This window comes from Meriones unguiculatus, chromosome 18 (genome assembly GCF_030254825.1).
Source record: "Meriones unguiculatus strain TT.TT164.6M chromosome 18, Bangor_MerUng_6.1, whole genome shotgun sequence".
Taxonomy (NCBI): domain Eukaryota; kingdom Metazoa; phylum Chordata; class Mammalia; order Rodentia; family Muridae; genus Meriones; species Meriones unguiculatus.
This window is the reverse complement of record NC_083365.1, coordinates 26,427,158-26,446,385: the sequence shown is the minus strand read 5'-3', so window position 1 is coordinate 26,446,385 and position 19,228 is coordinate 26,427,158.

Here is a 19,228-nt window from a genome sequence, read left to right as displayed (position 1 = left end):
GATTAAATTAGTTGCTGTGCAAATTACAAAGTAGTTCAAAAAACAAGATCCATCCTTTGGTAGGTTTTTAATAGACTGTAAATCTAGAACCCCAAATTTGCCTCTTCTAAGATTATTCCAAAAGCCACACACCATGAAAATAACTTCCCATTTTTATATAAAAGATTTATTTTTTTTCCTTTCAGTGACCCTATCTTCTAAGCGACAAAAGGGGTATCTGTATGTAAATGCCTCATGCCACATGTAATGCAGACTTCTACATAAGAGCCAAGTTCAAATTCGCTCCATACATTCAGAAAGCACAGTATCCCACCAGATGAGTTAAACAAAGGGTGCAGAATGGCTGAGCACATTTGAATTTCCAGTGACTTGATTCGTATTCGATCGTATAAAATCATGACTAAAGAAAGCATGATGCTACATAAACTCACAGGTTCAGAAGTCTCTGTGCAGACAAATCTCCAGAGCTACATCTCTATGCATTCTCCAGCACCCGCCACACCATTATTCCAGCCTCTCCATTATTATCACACACCCCCAAAAGCCTTTTGTGTCCTGTGGGATTGTAGGGATTGAAGAAAGGAGGTACCCTACATAGCAATTTTCTATTTTAAAATCTTCCAGTAAACAGGCCTCTCTTTTTTCCTTAGGACTGCCAGATTCTTCAAAAACCTGAAGGGAATGAATGTAAGGAAGGAAAAGTACGTGTTCTTTTTATTCCCTGGAAGGCAGTGAGATGTCTCTGGAGCACATTAGTTGAACTTTATATTTTTATCACTCTCCCTTAATGTTAAGGAAGACTTCTTGATCTTGACAGTACTGGGATGGGGGAGGGGCAGGAGACTACTAGTGAGGGATGAAGTCTGCAAGTATCTAGCTTCTCCTGTGACTTAACTTTGAAGGAAAATGACACAGGAAGCTTGAGGCTTATTGCCATTTTTTATTATTTGTATTTATTATTGACTTTATTCTTAAAATGTCTACCGTCCTTCCCTCACCATGGCAATTGCCAGAGTGCTCATCTTGGGCTAGGGTGAAGCATCAAGCGTGAGCGATCGTTCTTTCCCTTGTAAGCCTAGGACATTCTCATGTTATAATTTCTTCCTTTCCCCCCTTTTCTATGCTGGCAAAACCTGCTTTTCACTTGTATTAAAACTGTCAAAACTGCCCAAAGGGAAAAGTATATGTTTCCCCTCGGTACTGAGAAGAGTGGAGCAGCATATTTTGGCAGTTTCAGTGTAGGTGTGAAATTTTTCACACAGCTCTACTGGGGAGGTACACAAGTCTGGCCCTGTTGAAGCATTTGATATTTCGTGGATGGCAATTTCTTTGAAAGGTATGGCCTAGGGCTAAATTAAAAGATGGGGATTTAGACTAGAAATGATAGCATTCCGATGAAACAATTGTCAATTATGTGAGAGATGCTGTTGCATGTTTAGAAAACAAATGGTGCCCCTTTAAATTTACCCCATGGCAAGTTTATTATGAAATAAAGATTTGAAGTTATTCATCAAAACTGTATTTTAGTTTCTAGAACCCACCATATAACAATGCAAAACGTATTAGACTGAGAGGTATTGATTTTGCATGAAAGCCTATCAGTTAGTGAAATGCAGAAACCAATATTAATGCATTGCCATGGGTAGGTGAGAGATCTCTAGATGCTATTTTATTTTTACATTTAAAGCAATTACTGGCTTTGCTGAATTTAAAAAGCCATGGCACATATTCATAGAAGATTTTAAAAATTCAATCAAATCAATTACATTGATTTCATATTCCATATAAACAATAGGTTTGCATTAGACTTGACACATCTTGATGACTAGTAAAGTAAACATAATTTAGCTAGGCTAAGTTCTCTGCATATTTTTCCCTAAAGATCTGAATGTACAAATATGGATATAAATATTGATTTTATTTAGCATGTAATTTATAACCTAACCTATTGCCGATTTTACCTCACCATTTGTTTAACAACATTGAAAATTTATTGAGATAAAATGTTGACTGCCTATCGTCTGATTTTATTACAGCTTTTGACTATAAGTTAATAATTGGCCAGACTCAGAAATATTAGAATTTTTAAAATCGGAAAAGCTGCATGTAAATTCTTGGACCTTAAACATCATGTAGGTCTTTAAAAAGGTTTATTTTCATGCCTTTAGTCTACTTGATGATATCTGCAATAATTACTGGTTGCTATTCGTAGATGATGAAAGCAAAAGCATCCATTCGCAATATCTTTTCAGGCCTTATGAAGAAGCTGATGTCTGTCTCAGATAACATTCTCCAACCACTTGTGTTTTTATCATGGAATCAGTTGTAGAGACACAAGGGAGTGTCTATGCTGGAGAAATCATCTCCCAATTTTTGCTTCAACTACTATTTTCTCAGAAAAGACTATATTTTATAACTACTAAAAATTGAAAATCGAATCAAATTTTCACCACGATTTTCCTTTCAATGAATGCTACCTCTCGAGCTATAAAGAGGTATATTCTTTAAGGTAATTCAAACAGTTTTGGGTGCTTGTTGCTGTTTCTCCCTAAAGCATTCAGGAGATGTCCTTATTCCCCACCCCTTTTTTTTTTCTTTGAGTCAGAATCTAATTATACAGCTCAGACCAGGCTGTAAAGTAACCATGTAGCCTAGGCTGACCTCGAGCTTTTGATCCTCCACCTTCGGTACCCCATCAGCTGTGATGACAGAATTGTGGCACTTCCCTTGGTTATTGGTCTTAAGTTTCCCAGATTTAAAACTCTCCTTTTTTAAAGTGTCGCTGTGCCAGCTCTGCAAAGCTCTTCTCTGCAGTAAACTAATCTCTTTCACCTCGTTGAGTTTGATCCCAACTTTCCTATTTCTACCTCCTATCCTATCCTTGCCAGATTTTCTGCTGTTACGTTATTCCTGTAATGATTTTACAGTGTTCTGATGAAGACACCAGATGAAACACCAGTGTGACCCTGACACGGCTCGCTCTCTGGTACCTAGAACAACAAACTCCCAAAGCCTAAGGTATATCGAAGCTCCCCATCCTTGGGAATCCCAGGCTTCACCCCATGCCACCATCAAACCAACAGCCTAAGAATCAGGCAGGGAATTTCTCAAATGCTCCAAATAGCTGCACATCACTGCAGATTATGACTGCTTGGATTTAGGGAACATTTTTTTGGCTGGGAAAACATTCCAATGGGATAGATTAATCTATGTAAACCACATAGCTCAGCTGAAATTGCTGTTCGGCATTCTAAATTGCCAGCTCCGTCTCCTTTCTGCACAAAAAAATGCACATTTCTTCCTATAATAAAGATATTTTATAATAGCAATAAGGCAACTCCAGGGTGTGTGGTTATCGCGAGATAATCATACCCTAGAGGGATTGTAGACACTTGGCTGTGCCTCATAACACCCCATGTGTGTGTTTATCTCATGATAACCACACACACTTTTGTGTCTTATTGCCTAATTATCCTCTTCTAATGCAAAATACTAATTTTTTTGTCTGAAACAATATGTGCAGGGATGCACTGCTAGCAATCACAGGGGGGCATTGACAAACAATGCTGCCCTTGCTCCAGATCTATTTCTCAGAAGAAAATTGATACCCAAGACACAACTTCTCAGAGCAATCTGTGAAAGCTCATCCATTTTGGGAAAAGAGCTGTTCCTGAAAAGGATAACATGAGCTGTCTCCCACGCATCCACACAGGATTGGGTCCAGCTCCACTTCCTTGTGGTGGGGAAGGACCCCAGAAGCTCTGCCCCTCCTACAACCATTGACAGTTTAGAGTTGTCTGGTGAAGAGCAGGTTGTCATTTTTTTGGTAGTGTAGCCACTAATGCATCACCTTTGCTCTAGAATAATATGCCCCACCCTTACTGAGACGAGAAACTTAACTCAGTAGGTCACATAGAAAAAAGAATAGATTTATTGGGAAGAAAGATTTCAGTGGGAGAGGGAAGGGGACAAGAATGGGGGGGGGAATGAGAGCGACTAAAATGCACTGCCCAAATGTGTGAAACTGTCAAACAGTAAAAATGTATTAAAAATAGTCCCCTAAAAGGCTGTGTAAAGACTCTGTTCCCTACAAACGCTGCAACATAAATTCTTCAGACCTTTTCACTATATCATTATAAGATTCTTAACTGTAGTTAAAAACTGAAAATTAGCAGGAATTTCAAGGCTGAAAAAGATTTTTTAAAAAACCACCAAATTCACATACTCCCAACAGTTAATGGAGAGGGTGATTTTGATTTATGGATTTATCTAATTTAAAAATATATCTGTATGTAGCCTGGTCTCTGCTCTGTATATATTTCAACTGTTAACCAATCAAAGTGAAAAAAAAAAAAAAAACCATGTACTAAAATTTGACTTTCTACTAATATGATTCATGCAAATCTATCAATCCTGAACCATTTTGCTAATTCTTACAAATTGTAATTATTGCATATATAATTATTTCGATGATACCTAGCAATATTTATAATTTTCATGTTGCATTATTTTGTAATTATTAAGATCAGTAATGTTTATATGTATTGATTTCCTAGGAATTTGATCTCATAAGTAAATAATTTTCAGTTTTATTTTTAAATATTAATTTGTAAGCCATTATGCAAAAAAGGCTATTGATAATGAAGTTAGATTTCATTGAATTTAAATACTGTAGTATCCTATAAAAAACTAATCTAGACTTCTAACATTTTCCTCAGAAGCTATTGACATATTTTTGAAGTGTATGTGTGTGTGTGTGTATGTGTGCATGCACACATATGTAATCTTCTAGCCATCACGGCTTATAAGAAAAAGGTTTTCTCTGAATTATAAAAACTTAAAATGTTCAGGTTTGTATACCTCCCCAAACCACCTGTATTTTGTAAGTGCTCTTACAATGCTTATTTCTACAGACCATGGCCATGACTCTCAAGGCCACTTCTTATATTTTCTTAACCTTACAAACTCAGTTTCCTTTTCCTGGATTCTGACTTCATAAATCCCACTGGGTCAAACTCACTTGATTCCATGAGCCTGCTCTTCCCGAGCTGTCTGGCCATGTGCTGCAAGCCAAGTTGCCGTTCTGTCCCCGGAGGCTTCTTCCAGGGGGGCAGTCTTGAACTTTGATTTGAGGGATGGATTATCAGCATTTACTGACAGAGACAGCACAAAATCTCATGCTGTACGTGGCAGCTGGGTGCAGCCATAATCATTAGTAACTTGAGGGCAGCATAAGATTGTTGTTAAGGACAACAGAGTAAAAAGAAACATTCTAAATATTGGTACAGAATCAGCCAAAGAAAAACCACAATGTTTACTTTGAATTATTCACTAACAGGTAACTCATGGGGAGTGCAATTTTCATGCTTTTAGGAAGAAATACATTTTCCTAGAATTGAAAGACTCAGAGTTCATCTATTTCTAATTGCTTCTTTATACAGCCAGGAAAATGTGCTCATACCATCTAGTCTGTTTCCTTGTTTTTCCCAAAGAGCAAGGAAAGATCTTTTAAATTGATTTAGAAAAATCTCTTTCGGACATGATGATAACCTGGAATTAAGCCTACATAGCTGAGGCACACTCTCTTAGACTGGTGATGTTTGGTATTCCAACCCTTTCCCACAGAGTCCCTGAATTTGGGGAATTGGAGAGCACAGTGACTAGTTGACATTGTGACATTTCAAACTTCTGAGTGCCCTGGGTATTCTTTTGACTTTGTGAAGAAGCTTTAAAAACTGTAGTGCAAGAAGCTTGTCTCGTATACACTCATCAGAGCTTGTGCAAAAGGCTGCACTAGTACAATTAGATCGCAAGAGGATGGTCACAGATGAACATTGCTCAAGTCACATATAAGAAAAAGAAGCCCCCCACAGAAACAACAAACAATTAATGAACAGAGAGCTGCAAGGAGAGTGGCAAGATGCAGACAGGCAGATGTTGGCCAAGGGCTAAATCCTAAAGTTCAGCCTGTGCTAAGTGCATCACTTCTTAGGAAAAAAAAAAATCTTTTCTCAAAGCTAACCCCATGTAAAAACAAATTAATGCAACACAACAAGCCAAAACAATATTTTGGAAAATGTAAAGATAGTTTAAAATAGTATGGTGTATGTCAGTAAATGGAATGGAATTAAGGAAGAAAAAAAAAAATAAAACTGAGCCATAGGAGATGGCTCAGGAGGGAAAGTGTTTGCCTTGCTGGACTGAGGACTTGAGTTTGGGTTGCCAGAACCCAGATAAAGCCAAGCACTGTAGGGAGAGTCTCAAATGCACCACGAGGAGGAGGTGAGAAACTGAGACAGGAGGGTTTCTAGACACTCACAGGCTGCTTAGCCTGGCATATACAGCAGTGAACTGCAAGAAGCCCTGCCTCAAACAAGGTGGAAGGCAAGGACAGACAGCCAAGGTTGTCCTCTGACCCCTCCCTCCCCATAGTTCCTGTCTGTACTGATACATCTCAACACACACAGAAACAGAAAAAATGAAAAGGAAGAAAACATTTCAACCAAACAATGTCCAGAACTTACATAATACAACTTGTCAAATGCGGCAAAACTGATAAAGGGGTTTTCCTGAACTAAATTATTATGAAAGAACAACTAAAATTGCAAATTAAGGACTTAATTTGGGAAATTAGTTTTGCCAGCAAAACCACGATATCATAGAAATTAAGTCTAGCTGGAATATTCTAAGCACACTTTTTTTGTACTGTTAAATATTAAAAAATTATAGGAGGGCAATAAAGTTAATATCATAATTAAACCTAATATAACAGAAAGATAAGTAATAAAAAAATAAATCAGGCTAAAAAAATCTATATATAAAAACAAGTTTCTCTTAAAATAATTGGGTAAAAAAGAAGACTAAGTTTTAGAATATGCATGAGAAATTTTACAAAATGGAAAATATTTTATGTAGTGTAGGTTTAAATGCAACTGAGAAAACTTTATGAATATATTAATGACTATATCTAAAATATAGAAAAAGATATTTGTAGAAATTATGGCATTATAAATGATATTGTAGGCATATATTGAAAGATTTTACTTGAAAATCAGAGCTAGGTGATTTTGCCAATTAAAAATGCTACCAATTACTCAAGAAACATCATTTCAATCTTTTTTAACTCTGTCAGGAGGCATGAAAAAAAAAGGGAGGCTGTAGCTCTACCTTGAAAATAGTCTACTCTAAATCTAAATCCCAAAAGGGATGTAAAGGACAGGAAATCTCAAGTCTATTTCATTCATAAATTTATATGCAGAATTCATCAAAGACAGAAAATTGACACACACAAAAGAGTGTACAACTGCCATTGTTTTTATTTAGGAATTCCAAAGTAATTTAATGCTAAAATATATGGAGAGACAGACAGATATGTGTACATATATGCACACACACATACATACATACACACACCTATAAAGTTGACTCAATTTATTTTCCCAAAAATAAAGAAAACACATTTCATAAAATCCAATGCTGTTTAATCTGTTTTTTTTTTTTTTTTTTTTATAAAAGAAACAAAATTCTCTGCAAACCAAGACTTGGAGGAAATGATCTTTCACTGATAGAAAACATGCCTGTAATCAGTCCTCCTCCGCATACAGCCTTCTCATGGGAGCTCTCTACCAAGACAAGCAGTTCCTCTGACCTTGGGTCACTTGTAACAAAAGTGATAGTGTTTAAAAAGTAAGAAACATAGCTGTTGCTGCTTACTGATAAAAATGTTTCTCACTCTGTCAAACCACAAATAATATAGACAGTGATTGTGGAAAATCATATCAATAATATTTCAAAGAACACAAGGCTGGCATGCTCCGCATAGGAGAGAAGTACACAGCCTTTACTGGAGTCCAGCTTAGGACCTCACTATTCCATTTCTGCATATGTATCCCGGAGTCTAATAGCACACACATCAGCAGGTCTGTGTTTATCAAGGTACAATTTGTTAGTCGCATCATGGAATCATCCTAGATACGCATTACCAGATAAGTGAATAATATAAAAAAAGAGGTATATATACCTAAAGGAATATCATTCCACCATAAAGAAAAAAATGATATAATTATCAGCGAAGGATACAGGATTAGAGGTCATTGTATCAGGCCAAGTGAGAGGTATTTGCAGGATGAAATAGTGCGGGTAACAAGTTCTGGACTACAGAACTTGTTTTGATGCTCCTCAGTTTTCCAGTTTTGATGTTTCCTGGCTCTCCGGGGCTGTTGTAAACGACAGGACAAATGTCTTTCTTTAGGGCATTATAGAGAGAATTTCTGTGCCAATGCTAGACCAGGGGATGGCTTACAGAGTGTCTTCTTGAGATGTGATTCCATCCCTCCCCTCTGGTTTTATCTCATTTCTCCGTCAAGAGCATTGTTGTCAGCAGCATGTGGCATAACGGAGACACACTGAGTCAAATCAAAACCAGCACTGCTCCATTTTCCGGGACCTCTCTTGAGACTGTCCTACTGAACTTGGCATTTGTGCCATGGATGCCCAGCAGTTTGGTGTTCTGGTCTCTTCCTGTCTCTAGTATGTTATATTCTCAACCCGCATTTGCTGCTTTATTTTCTTTACAGAGAAAAGAAGAGGAGAGCTTGGCCAACAAGGTTTGGTCCAGCCTTGAGTGAGCATGAAGTCTTACAGAAGAGGCCAGACTCATAGTGAGAAATAATGCTGGCACTAATCCACTTAGAATTTCACAGCCTCTCTACTTCCCTACCTACAATGTGGATTGGTTTAACACCCTTTGTTGGGGTTATTTGGCCATTCCCTTCAAATGCTAATGACCATCTAGTCTAACACCCTTTATTGGTGTTATTCTGACAGACCCTTCAATAGTGAATGAATAGCTTGCTTTGTTTCCATAGACCAGGGAGCCAAATAACTTGGGGGCCTAGAAGCAAATTATTTCTGTGATATAGACCCACCCTGAATGACGAATTGGGCTGTATGGTGGCTGCTTCACTGAAGACTTGGATTTCCCTACCCATCACACACTAGGCCAAAAAGGAGTTAAGCCATTTTCTCCTCATTATCACCTCATTAAGCTACCCTAGCCAGTGCAGACTGGGGTAGAGGCCTGCTACAGGTAGCTTAATGAGTTTCTTATTTATAGGCCCAGTGCTGTTATGCAAAAGCTTGTTATTCCCAGGCCTAGAGTATGGTGTTTTCTAAAGGGAGTTGAGAAATATAATTATCAAGCATCTTGGTGTGGGCCTTACACTGCTCCATGGTCACTGGTTCTACAATACATTTGTTAGTTATACAGATTTGATATTGTGTCACGATGTTTACTCCAATTTTCTTGGTTTTTCTTTTCTTTTTTTTTTTCTTTTCAAAACCCAGAGCAGATGCTGCCCCAGATGTGGGACACGCAGATGATTGGCAGCTTCACAGCAGCTCTGCATTCATCACTGTATGGGGCCCTTTGCAGATTCCTTTCTTTGGCTCTGGGGAGGAAAAGTCCCTCTCCAAACTGTGCTTTATGTTTTTTTTGTTTTTTTCCCTGCTTTACGTGTGTGACTTGGTAGATACATCTACTAGAGGATCTCACACTTATACCCTACAAGATGATATGATACATTGTTATAATTCATATGCAAATTCAAAAAAAACCAAATCATTGCTTCCTAGGCCCAGTTTTCAAAAGATGTAAAAACTGCCACAACTTAGAAGTTTCATTGAGCAAGGACTCTGTCTAGCATCGAACAAAGTACTGACAGGTTTTAAAAAAGAAAGACAAACACACTGCCCATAGTCATATATTCAAAGACGCATAGCACTCCACAAATTCTAACAGTCAGAAATTCAAAGAATATGAAGATACCTATATTTAATTACATCAAATAAAAACACGAGTAGTCTGTCAAAAATAAAATCATCTAGATTAAAAATGAAAAACAAAAAATCTGGCTTAATTCACAATGTCATGGCTAGCTTAAGTGCATCATGGCTAGCTCAAGTGCGTGCAGATAGGTCATATGCTTGAGGGAGCCGGTTTTGTGGGAGGATACTTGGATGGCATCATAGAATGGGCACTGGCTTGTCAGCTTGTCTTGCCTGTAGTCTGGTTAGCAACATTAGTGAGGCTTATGAAGCTGTCCAATACTGTAGAGAAAAAAAAAATCAGCTTGTTAGTGAAATGAAAGAAAAGGCTTTAAAAATATGTTAGTGAGAAGTCTTCCAATTTAAAGACTACAAGAAAGCTCAGTAGAGTTAGAATTCGAGCTTGGACTTACTACAAAATGAGCATACCACAAAAGCCGTGGCCGCCACGTGACCGTGTTCTGCATACTTAGTTTTGACAAGAGTCTTAACAATAAAGATGCCTCTTAGAGTTGACTTTTTTTGTACCGAGTCCCCATTTTCTCTTGGATTTTATGTGTTTGGGAAATTAACTGACAGGTATAGATAGAGATTAAACCTCTCCCCACTATGTGCATGGGGCAAATATTCCTAGTAAGAAGCAGGAATGCAGGCATGCCTCTCTTGTTGCATTTTGAATTGTTGTGCTCCGCATGTAGTGTTTCTTTTACACAGTGAAGTCTGTGAAGCAGGTCTGTTGCCATCATTTCCTGATACGGCTAAGGCCATCCTGTGAACTTCTTCCACTTTTGGAAAACACAGCCTTATTTAAGACTCTTTGATTGTTGTTAAATTGGGATAATCTGAAATAAACAATATCAGATATTGCTGTTCTATTGTTTTGTCTTTCCAAATTAAAAACAGGAGTCAACACATTTCTTGTGTTGTAACTAACTCATTCTTCATCTCTTTTGTTCTCCTCTAACCTCCCTTTTCCTTGAGATGCAGGAAATGTTGCAATTAGACCAATGAATAATTTCCAAAAACCTCTAAGCATCCATCATTAACTCTAAGGAAGAAGGCATACTGAAAATCAAGATATGATGAAAGCCAAATTTCTCTATTCAAATATTTGTCCAAGTTGCCATGTGTAAAGGATGAACTCTGAAGGGAAAGGAAAACAACCTCACTGCTGATACACAGAAAGCTTCATAAATAGAGATGGAATGTAGACAAAACCCAATCCAGAGCAAGGGCCTACGTTTGATTATATAAAGGTCAGAAGAACATCATTAAGCTTCAGAAGAAAAGTCGAAACAAAAGTAGGTTCCTGGAGTTCAAGGCAAAAGCTGACTTTGGAGCATAAATGTGCATGGGAAAACACCAAGTGATGATGTGGAAGCCAGGGCAAGTAGGTCATTCAGAAAGTCTAGCCAGGATCACCAAGATACACAGACACACCAAATGGACTTTCAGTGTGCAAAAAGAAAAAAAAAAAAAAAAAGAAGTTTTGTAAAGGAGAAAAATGCTGTCTTATTCATTGTTCTATTGTTACGAAGAGACACCATGACCATGGCATCTCTTCTAAAGGTAAACATTTATTTACAGCTGGCTTACAGTTTCAGAGCATTATTCATACATTACCATCATGGTGAGAAACTTGTCAACACACAGGCAGACCTGGTGCTAGAGAGGTAACCGAGAGTTATACATCCAGATTGGGAGGCAGCAGGAAGAGAGAGACAGTGGGTGAGGCTTGAACATTGGAAACTCCAAAGCAAACCTTCACTGACACAATTCCTCCAACAAAGCCACACCTCCTACACCCTGTCAAGTACTGCCACCCTCTGGTGACCAAGCATTCAAATCCTGTGAGCCTATGAGGGTGAATCCTATTCAAACCACCACAGGTATCTTGGAAGATTTTCATGGCTAGAGAAGAGAAGTCAATACCAGGCTTCATAGCTTTAAGACACAGGCTCATGAGCTGTGGCTCTGAGTTGAAGCCAATATTTATTTATTATCCTAACAGTCCCAATGGCCTTAAGAATGATGCTCAATGTGCTTTCTACATGATCTGTATGAAAAACAATGCTTACATGATAATATATGTGATTATAACACGATTCACTAAATATGTTAAATTCCTGTTGAGACCCACTGCACCAAAAAATAAGTTTCTTTCAAAATATTATTGTTCACAGATAAGGTACTAGGATAAGGATGGAGGTGTTCAAAGAAATTAATACTGTTACTATGCTTCCTAATACAATATAATTTTCAGTCCATTGATCATAGATTAATTTTGACTTTCAGGTTTTAATATCATGATACATGTTTTATTTGGCTGTAGTTCCCATAGATAGCAACCGCTTTGGTGATACAGACAAATTAAAGGAAAAATCTGGAAATGAGTTCTTGTCGTACATACTTGTAAAAGATTTTGTGATTCATAGGAATGGCTGAAATTTTTAACATTAACAGGAGTTTGAAAGTAATGAATGATCATCTCCATAGATGATTTGATGGGCTCAAGAATTCAGTGAAGAGGTAACTGACAATATAACAGAAATAGCAAAGGGACTAGAATTAAAAGTGGAGCCTGAGACTCAGACTGGATTGCTATGTTCCCTTTTCAGAGTTTTAGCAGATGAGGGTTTGCTTTATAAGCTTAGGTTCCTGAGGATGCTGTTTACTGCTCAAAAAGATGCCACAAATACAGGTCAGATGGCAACAGATTCTTTAGAATACCGATATTATGCTTCCTAATACAATATAATTTTCTTTAGCACAGATTCCTTAGATTCTTTAGAATACGCCGAGTTAACTGAGTGTGTAGTGGCAGGGTTTGAGATAACTGACTCCAACCAGAAAGAAACATATACCCAGGGTGCACTGCTACTCTGCCGTGTCAAGCTCTGCATCAAGTCACTCATGAAAGGGGCCTCAGCTGATGAGGCGGACTGTGTTGTGCTCTTAATGTAATTTATCCCTCCCCATGTGTGCATGTGTGTGCGTGTGTGTGTGTGTGTGTGTGTGTGTGTGTGTTTGATGTGGTTGGCAGACATCATACCACAGTGCACGTGCAAACTTTAGGGAGTCGGTTCTCTGAATCAAACTGAGATCAACAGTCTTGCATGACAAACATTTTTACTTTTGAGCTCTTTCACCTGTCCTCTGTTGTCTTATTTCAGAAAAATTCCAGAATCCAGCCAGTCAAAAGATCACAGCTTACTGAATGCCCAGAAAGTTGTTTGGATTCTTTCACACAATGTTTTCAGTATAGAGTATGTGCATTTGTTTACGCAAAAATGGATTTTGACACTTATTAGACTACAGTACTGTGTGTATTAATCAGTATACCCTTTTGTCCACACATCTTTCTTTGCAAATGATTGTTGAAATGAGTCATTTGTCCAGTTTGAGGCCTTTGGATTCTGTTACATTATTAATCCTATATTAATCTCACAGAAGTTGTGTGAGGGAGTGACTAGAAAATTTATAAACGCTAAATTGAGTCACTCAGAACAGTCATGTGAAGTAGCAATAAAAGTTAAAATGGTAACAACACGTTAGTCTATAAGAAAATATTGAAGTAATAGAACTACTATTGTATTAATTTCGAGGCATCAAACTTTAATACTGACTTGACAGATAATTGTCAGCTAATTTTAAAGGCAAAAGAAGTCTTTTAAGGTGAACTTTTGTTCTTCCCATCTATTGATGAGACTTCAAAACCTGCTCAAAGCTAAAAGCAACTTTTCCATGTTTTTGGAAGTTTTTCATTCAACCACTGACAATTTATTATCATATTAATTAATTACATTTAAAGCCAGCTTTATTAGTGATCTAAAAATAAAAGCACTTGACATAACTGAAGTCATGCCTATTTTAATTTTGAGGACATCACAAAGTCATATTTGCATAATTATCTATATTTACACTTGAGCCTTGAAGTGTTAAACTTGGTTATTCCTAGGCTGCGTCTAAAGCCGGAATCTTCCTAAGCAAAGGTACCTCACAAGCCACAGCATCATGAAAACATCTGGAGTTCACAGAAGTCAAAGCATAACCGAGAATCCTTCAAGACCAAAAAACAACCACCTTCCCGCTTGAGCAAAGCAGCCTTCGTAGAAAATGTTTGATTTCACTTGAAGTACTACGGAAAATGGATAAATGTACAGCTTTGTTCTGACTGTGTCATGGCAATCTTTGTACACCTTTTTGGACATGGTCAGCTAGATATTCCCTCTAACAATTCAAAAGCCTGCTTTTCCCATAGACAGGATTCCCAGGGGGAATCTGAAAGACTGACAAAGGGATGGCACCTACAGAGTGTGAAGATGTAGCTCAGGCTCAGCACCAACGAAAATTTACAACATAGGACTGTGTGTTCCTTTTGCCTGTGATTTACAAATAATTATCTTTTTATGTTTTCCTCATGTTTCTTTATAAAACTGGAATGTGCTTCTATATTAGCTAGCCGATAAGATATATTAATATAGGAACAGAGAAAGGGAATGAGCTTCTGTTTACAAAAGGTCAAATATTCAACACATCAGAGCCATGGTGGGATAGCATGCTCCTGTAATCCCAGCACTCATGGAGGTAGAGGCAGGCAGATCTCTGTGAGTTCGACCAGACTGGTCTACAAAGTGAGTCCAGGACAGCCAACGCTTCACAGGAAAACCCTGTCTCCAAAACACAAAACCAACCAACCAACCAACCAACCTACAACAACAACAAATTTTAAAAATTTAAAAGAGATAAACACATGAGGATTTTAACATGATTGTGGGATAAACACATTTTTAAAGCCCTGTTTTAGTAAATCCACACAAAAAAAAAAGGTTTGAATTGTGAGTCTATGGGGTATTTCTCCTGTCAGCAGCCTGCACTAAAGTCATAAGCTCCTGGGTCCTGGGAACCATGTGAATCTGGATCTCCATTTCCATATGTCAAACCCACCACTACTGCATCAGGTGGACTCAAGATACACAGACACCACTCCTACCTCACCCAGCTCACAGGGTTACTGAAGACAGCTTTACTGCCAAGTTACAGATCTCCTAGGTACAAGATCAGGATAGAACACCCGACTTAACTACATAGAAAGATTGCTCTAAAATAACTAAACAGAAAGACATGGTTATGGAACATTTCTTGGACCCTTCCTCCTTTACAAATGTGATCCTGTGTGTGTGTGTGTGTGTGTGTGTGTGTGTGTGTGTTGAGTTTGTATAATGATGAGTGCCTCTATGTGTGTATGGACACCCACGGGAGTAGTCCTGTGTGGAGGCCACAGGTAAATGTAAGTATTTCTCTTTACCCCCTCTCTGCCTTACTCCTGGATCCAGGTTCTGTCGCTGCAGATGGAATTGACCATTTCATTGCTAGTCTAGCTAGGCAATGACCTTCGGGGATCTTCCTATCTCTACCACTCCAGGGTTGGCATCACAGACACACCGTGTCCTGTCCAGCTTTATACTTGAGTTCTTGGGATCCAAACGCAAGCTCTTCCTTAGCAATTCACTACAGAGTCACCTTCATGATCCCTATACATGTGACCTTTATCTTTGTATACATCTTAAAAACCAGTGACGAAGTCTACCAGGACAGTTCTCAGCTTGGGAAGATGATATGTATCGGGAAAAATTGGGTTGTGTTATGAGTCAGTTGGTATGAGAGATTCAAAGAATGAAGACAAGGAAGATCAATGGATTTTGTTCATTTTTAAGATGAAAAAATGGCGACCAGATCATGTCTACTGATATCTAGGGTCACACCACCATATGAAAGTTACTAGAAATTTCTGTGTCAGGAAGTTAAGGCATGTGGTTTCTTTCAGTTAGCTGAAATGTGAGTGAATGTGTTCCCTTATTCAGAAATGTTAAGATTCACTTTGAGACTTATCTTGGTCTCTTTTTCTGCTTCTCATCTGTGTGGAAGTATTTATTAAGCCCTCAGAAAAGTCTATTGTCTATATGGCTTGAGCAAAGAATGGATTTTGTTGTTCCCTGTGGTTTTAGAATTAGTGTGTGCATAGAACAATCACATTTGTCTTTATTTACATGATGAAATTATTTACTTTCATAACAATATACCTGATCAATTTAAAAGAATGGGCTGAATATGAATCTACATTCTTCCTACTGAGAAGAGAGGCAGAGATGAAACAGTCCTTTTTTGAAATGAACATCAGTTTGTCATGGATGATATCCCATGGTAAATTCAACAAATAGATTTCATAGTTATCCTCAGCATGAGCACATTCCTTCCAAGGAAATGATTATCTCTCATAACTAATAAAGAATACTTTCAAAATAGTCCCTCCTCCTCCCTGTGTTCTGCCTCTGCCTCATTACTACTGGTATTATTTTTATTACATATTATTATTATTATTATTACCATTAATGACTGCTCTTCTCACGTTGCCCAGGCCAGCCTCAAACTTGTGACATAGCTGAAGGTGACTTGATTTTCCTATCTACCTGCTTCAACTTCTCCAATGTCTGGGATTGTAAGAATGTAACACCATGTATGAACAATCCATACATTACAATGCAAAAATCTGGATCAAGTTTAGGCACACCTATAGGAACTCAAACCATCATAGCTTCAGTCACACTTTAGAAACTATCTACGAATAATAGAAATATTCTATGGAAAGATATATATGAATACTGAGCTGATGTATTTGAAATGTGTAGCAAAGCTGAGGTACACTGGGCAGCAGCCTTTATCAACCTAACACAGCTCCTGCCATCTTACAGCGAACATTTCTCCAAATATGTTTTTCAAACATTTTAAGTAGCGTCACCACTGGTTTCTAATACTTGAAAGGCTTTCTTCAAACACAAAGGGTCCAGGGCTCAAGGCTGTTTAGAAGTGGTTTTAGATTAGAAGACTCAGTTCTTAGTGAGTATCTAGAGCAAATATAGAAGGTCAACAAGAAATGGAAAAGCTTAACAGGCGCGTGTATCTGGATGGAGAGAGCGGGAAGAGTCGAGAGGGCACAATTTGGTAGTTGCCTGTTGAAAATTATGATGACTCTCTGGAGCACAGCTCTGCCTTTTCACAGCTAATTCTTTGTGTTTTATTTTTTATTTTTCTTTTGAATGTCTTTTCAGCAAAGTTAACAGCAAAACCTATGAAATGGTCTCCGATGTACTAAACAGCTGTCTTAGAGATGAGAAGGCGTCAGCAAAGCCCCTGGAGTTGCCTAATCCCAAAGGAAGATCTTGCTTAAGTGGAGGCGTGCTTGTAGCAGAAACACTGGAAATTTCAGGAGTGGGATTTTCTTTTTTTATTGTCAGAACTTTCAATAAAAGTGCAGCCACAAATCCAGGGAGCATGAAATAAAAATTCCCAACAAGCTGTCTTACCTGCGTGCACTCCACTGAAGGCAAGGGCAAACCGCTTCTATGTCAGTCAAAACTCTGACAGCTAGCCTGTGAAGTTTGACGGGCTGCCATGCGCTAGACTACCTAAGATGCTCTTAACTGAGCCATAAAAAGACAAATAAATTAGTAATTGTAGCCCTCCTGTCAATGTCCTTTTCGTGAACTTCTCAAGCTGTTGGTTAACACAGTTGGGGTGGTTTATCAATATATTCTTAGCTTTCACAGGAAAGACAAAAATGCTTGTTCTCCCCCCCCCGCCCCAAATTCTCTTTTTGGATTGATTTTAGAAAAATGATACATACACTTGCTAGTTTCTAGGATTTTAAGTTGTTTTTTTTTTTTTTTTCCTGTCTCTGCTCTGCCCTGTCCCATTAGGACATCAAACCAAATAAGATTAACATAATCTTTCTTAGAATTGACTGTTCTCTTTAAATAGATCCCATGATAGACATGTGTAAAAATCAATAAAAGGCTCCTCATTTGTCAAAGCTAATGACTAAACTCATTTTGAAGTTCAATAGTGGTTACTGAAGAGTGGCCACACATTATATGTCTAATCCTCAATGTCTCTCTACTTATTTTGTAGCACAGAAGCTTGGGGGGTTGGGGAGGGCTGATTTCTGAAACGCAGTATGAAATCTCATCTCCATTTTACTGTTCTATTTTCGTTTCCCCCTAACTACGTCTATGCCTTGATTGTCCAACTGAATGTCAAAAGAAATAAAATGAAAAGTGTACCTACTCAAATGCACAGCATGCCCCTCCCTCTTCTTAACCAATCCAATTGTAAGCTCCTTCAATTACATCCTTAACTCCTTGAGCCTGTGGAACATGTCTTAACATAGTTTTACCATCTCTAGAGACACAAGCATGGCAATAGGGGCACAGGTTAGCAGGAAATAAAGATTTGGTGGAATTAAACAGAATTGAATTATCCCCTATCCTGGACAGTGCGTCGCATGTCAGTTATATTAGGCTGTGTGTTCACATCTAGTGCAAAGCGTAAAAGATGCAGCTGTCAAGTAGACCCCTCTCTGATGGATGCTCTGTGTTGCCCGGTGGTTTAATCAGTGAGATGATCCTGCTACCTCCCACAACATCTTTTTTCTGGAGCTTCAAAGGGGTGAAAATTGACAGGTTTTTGCACAATGTCCTCCTACTTTTCAACATTCTCTGATAAAAATTCAAGAAAGAAGATAACACACACACACAATATGGAGTCCGGACTCACCGCGGTTGGATTTTATAAATATTATAAATAAAAACATTACCTTATATCTAAGGGCTTTCTGCAGCAATCAACTTTTTCAGACACATCACCTAAAATTTAAACTCTGAGTCAGAACACTCTAAAAATATTTCTTTCAATTCACTATAAATTCCAAATTGTAGATTACTAATTCATGTTCCTCAATTAGCCAGCCAGTCACTCTTTTGTGAGGTCCAGGTTGCAAATTGTATTGTGTGCCCATTGGACTTGGCCGCCTCTTGGAATCAATAGGTCAGAGACAATTTGAAATCCCCTTGGACTTTAAAAACTGCTTGAGGGTTGAGGAGAAAGACAAGAGGAAGAGGAATCCACAGGAACAATAACTGAAGTGGAGTGATTCATTCATGATGGGCACTGGAGAACTCCGGTTCTTCATAATAGCTTCTCAGGGGAGAAGCCGCCCTTTTCCAGCATGTTGTGTCCTGGGATTGACAGAGCTGCTGTCGTTCCATCCTTTTGATGAGCAGAAACCTTATCAGTGCAAGTTCCCCTGAGAGCTGAAGGGAGGAAGAGTTTAAAGACTATTGAAACATTTGGGCTGCAAGGGGACGGGAGCCCAGCACCCAGCTTGCTCATTTGAGGTCTCCCACGATGGGAAGAGTATTCTGGCAAGTGTATGAGCCCTCAGAGCTCACAGCTTCTGACAGCTGATCTAAGCTAAGTAAGAGAGGCCCTGTAAGTCAAAAGGTGGTTGGGTGAATTACATAAAAGTTCAAAAACAAAACTACTGGTTTCCAACATGTCATCAAGC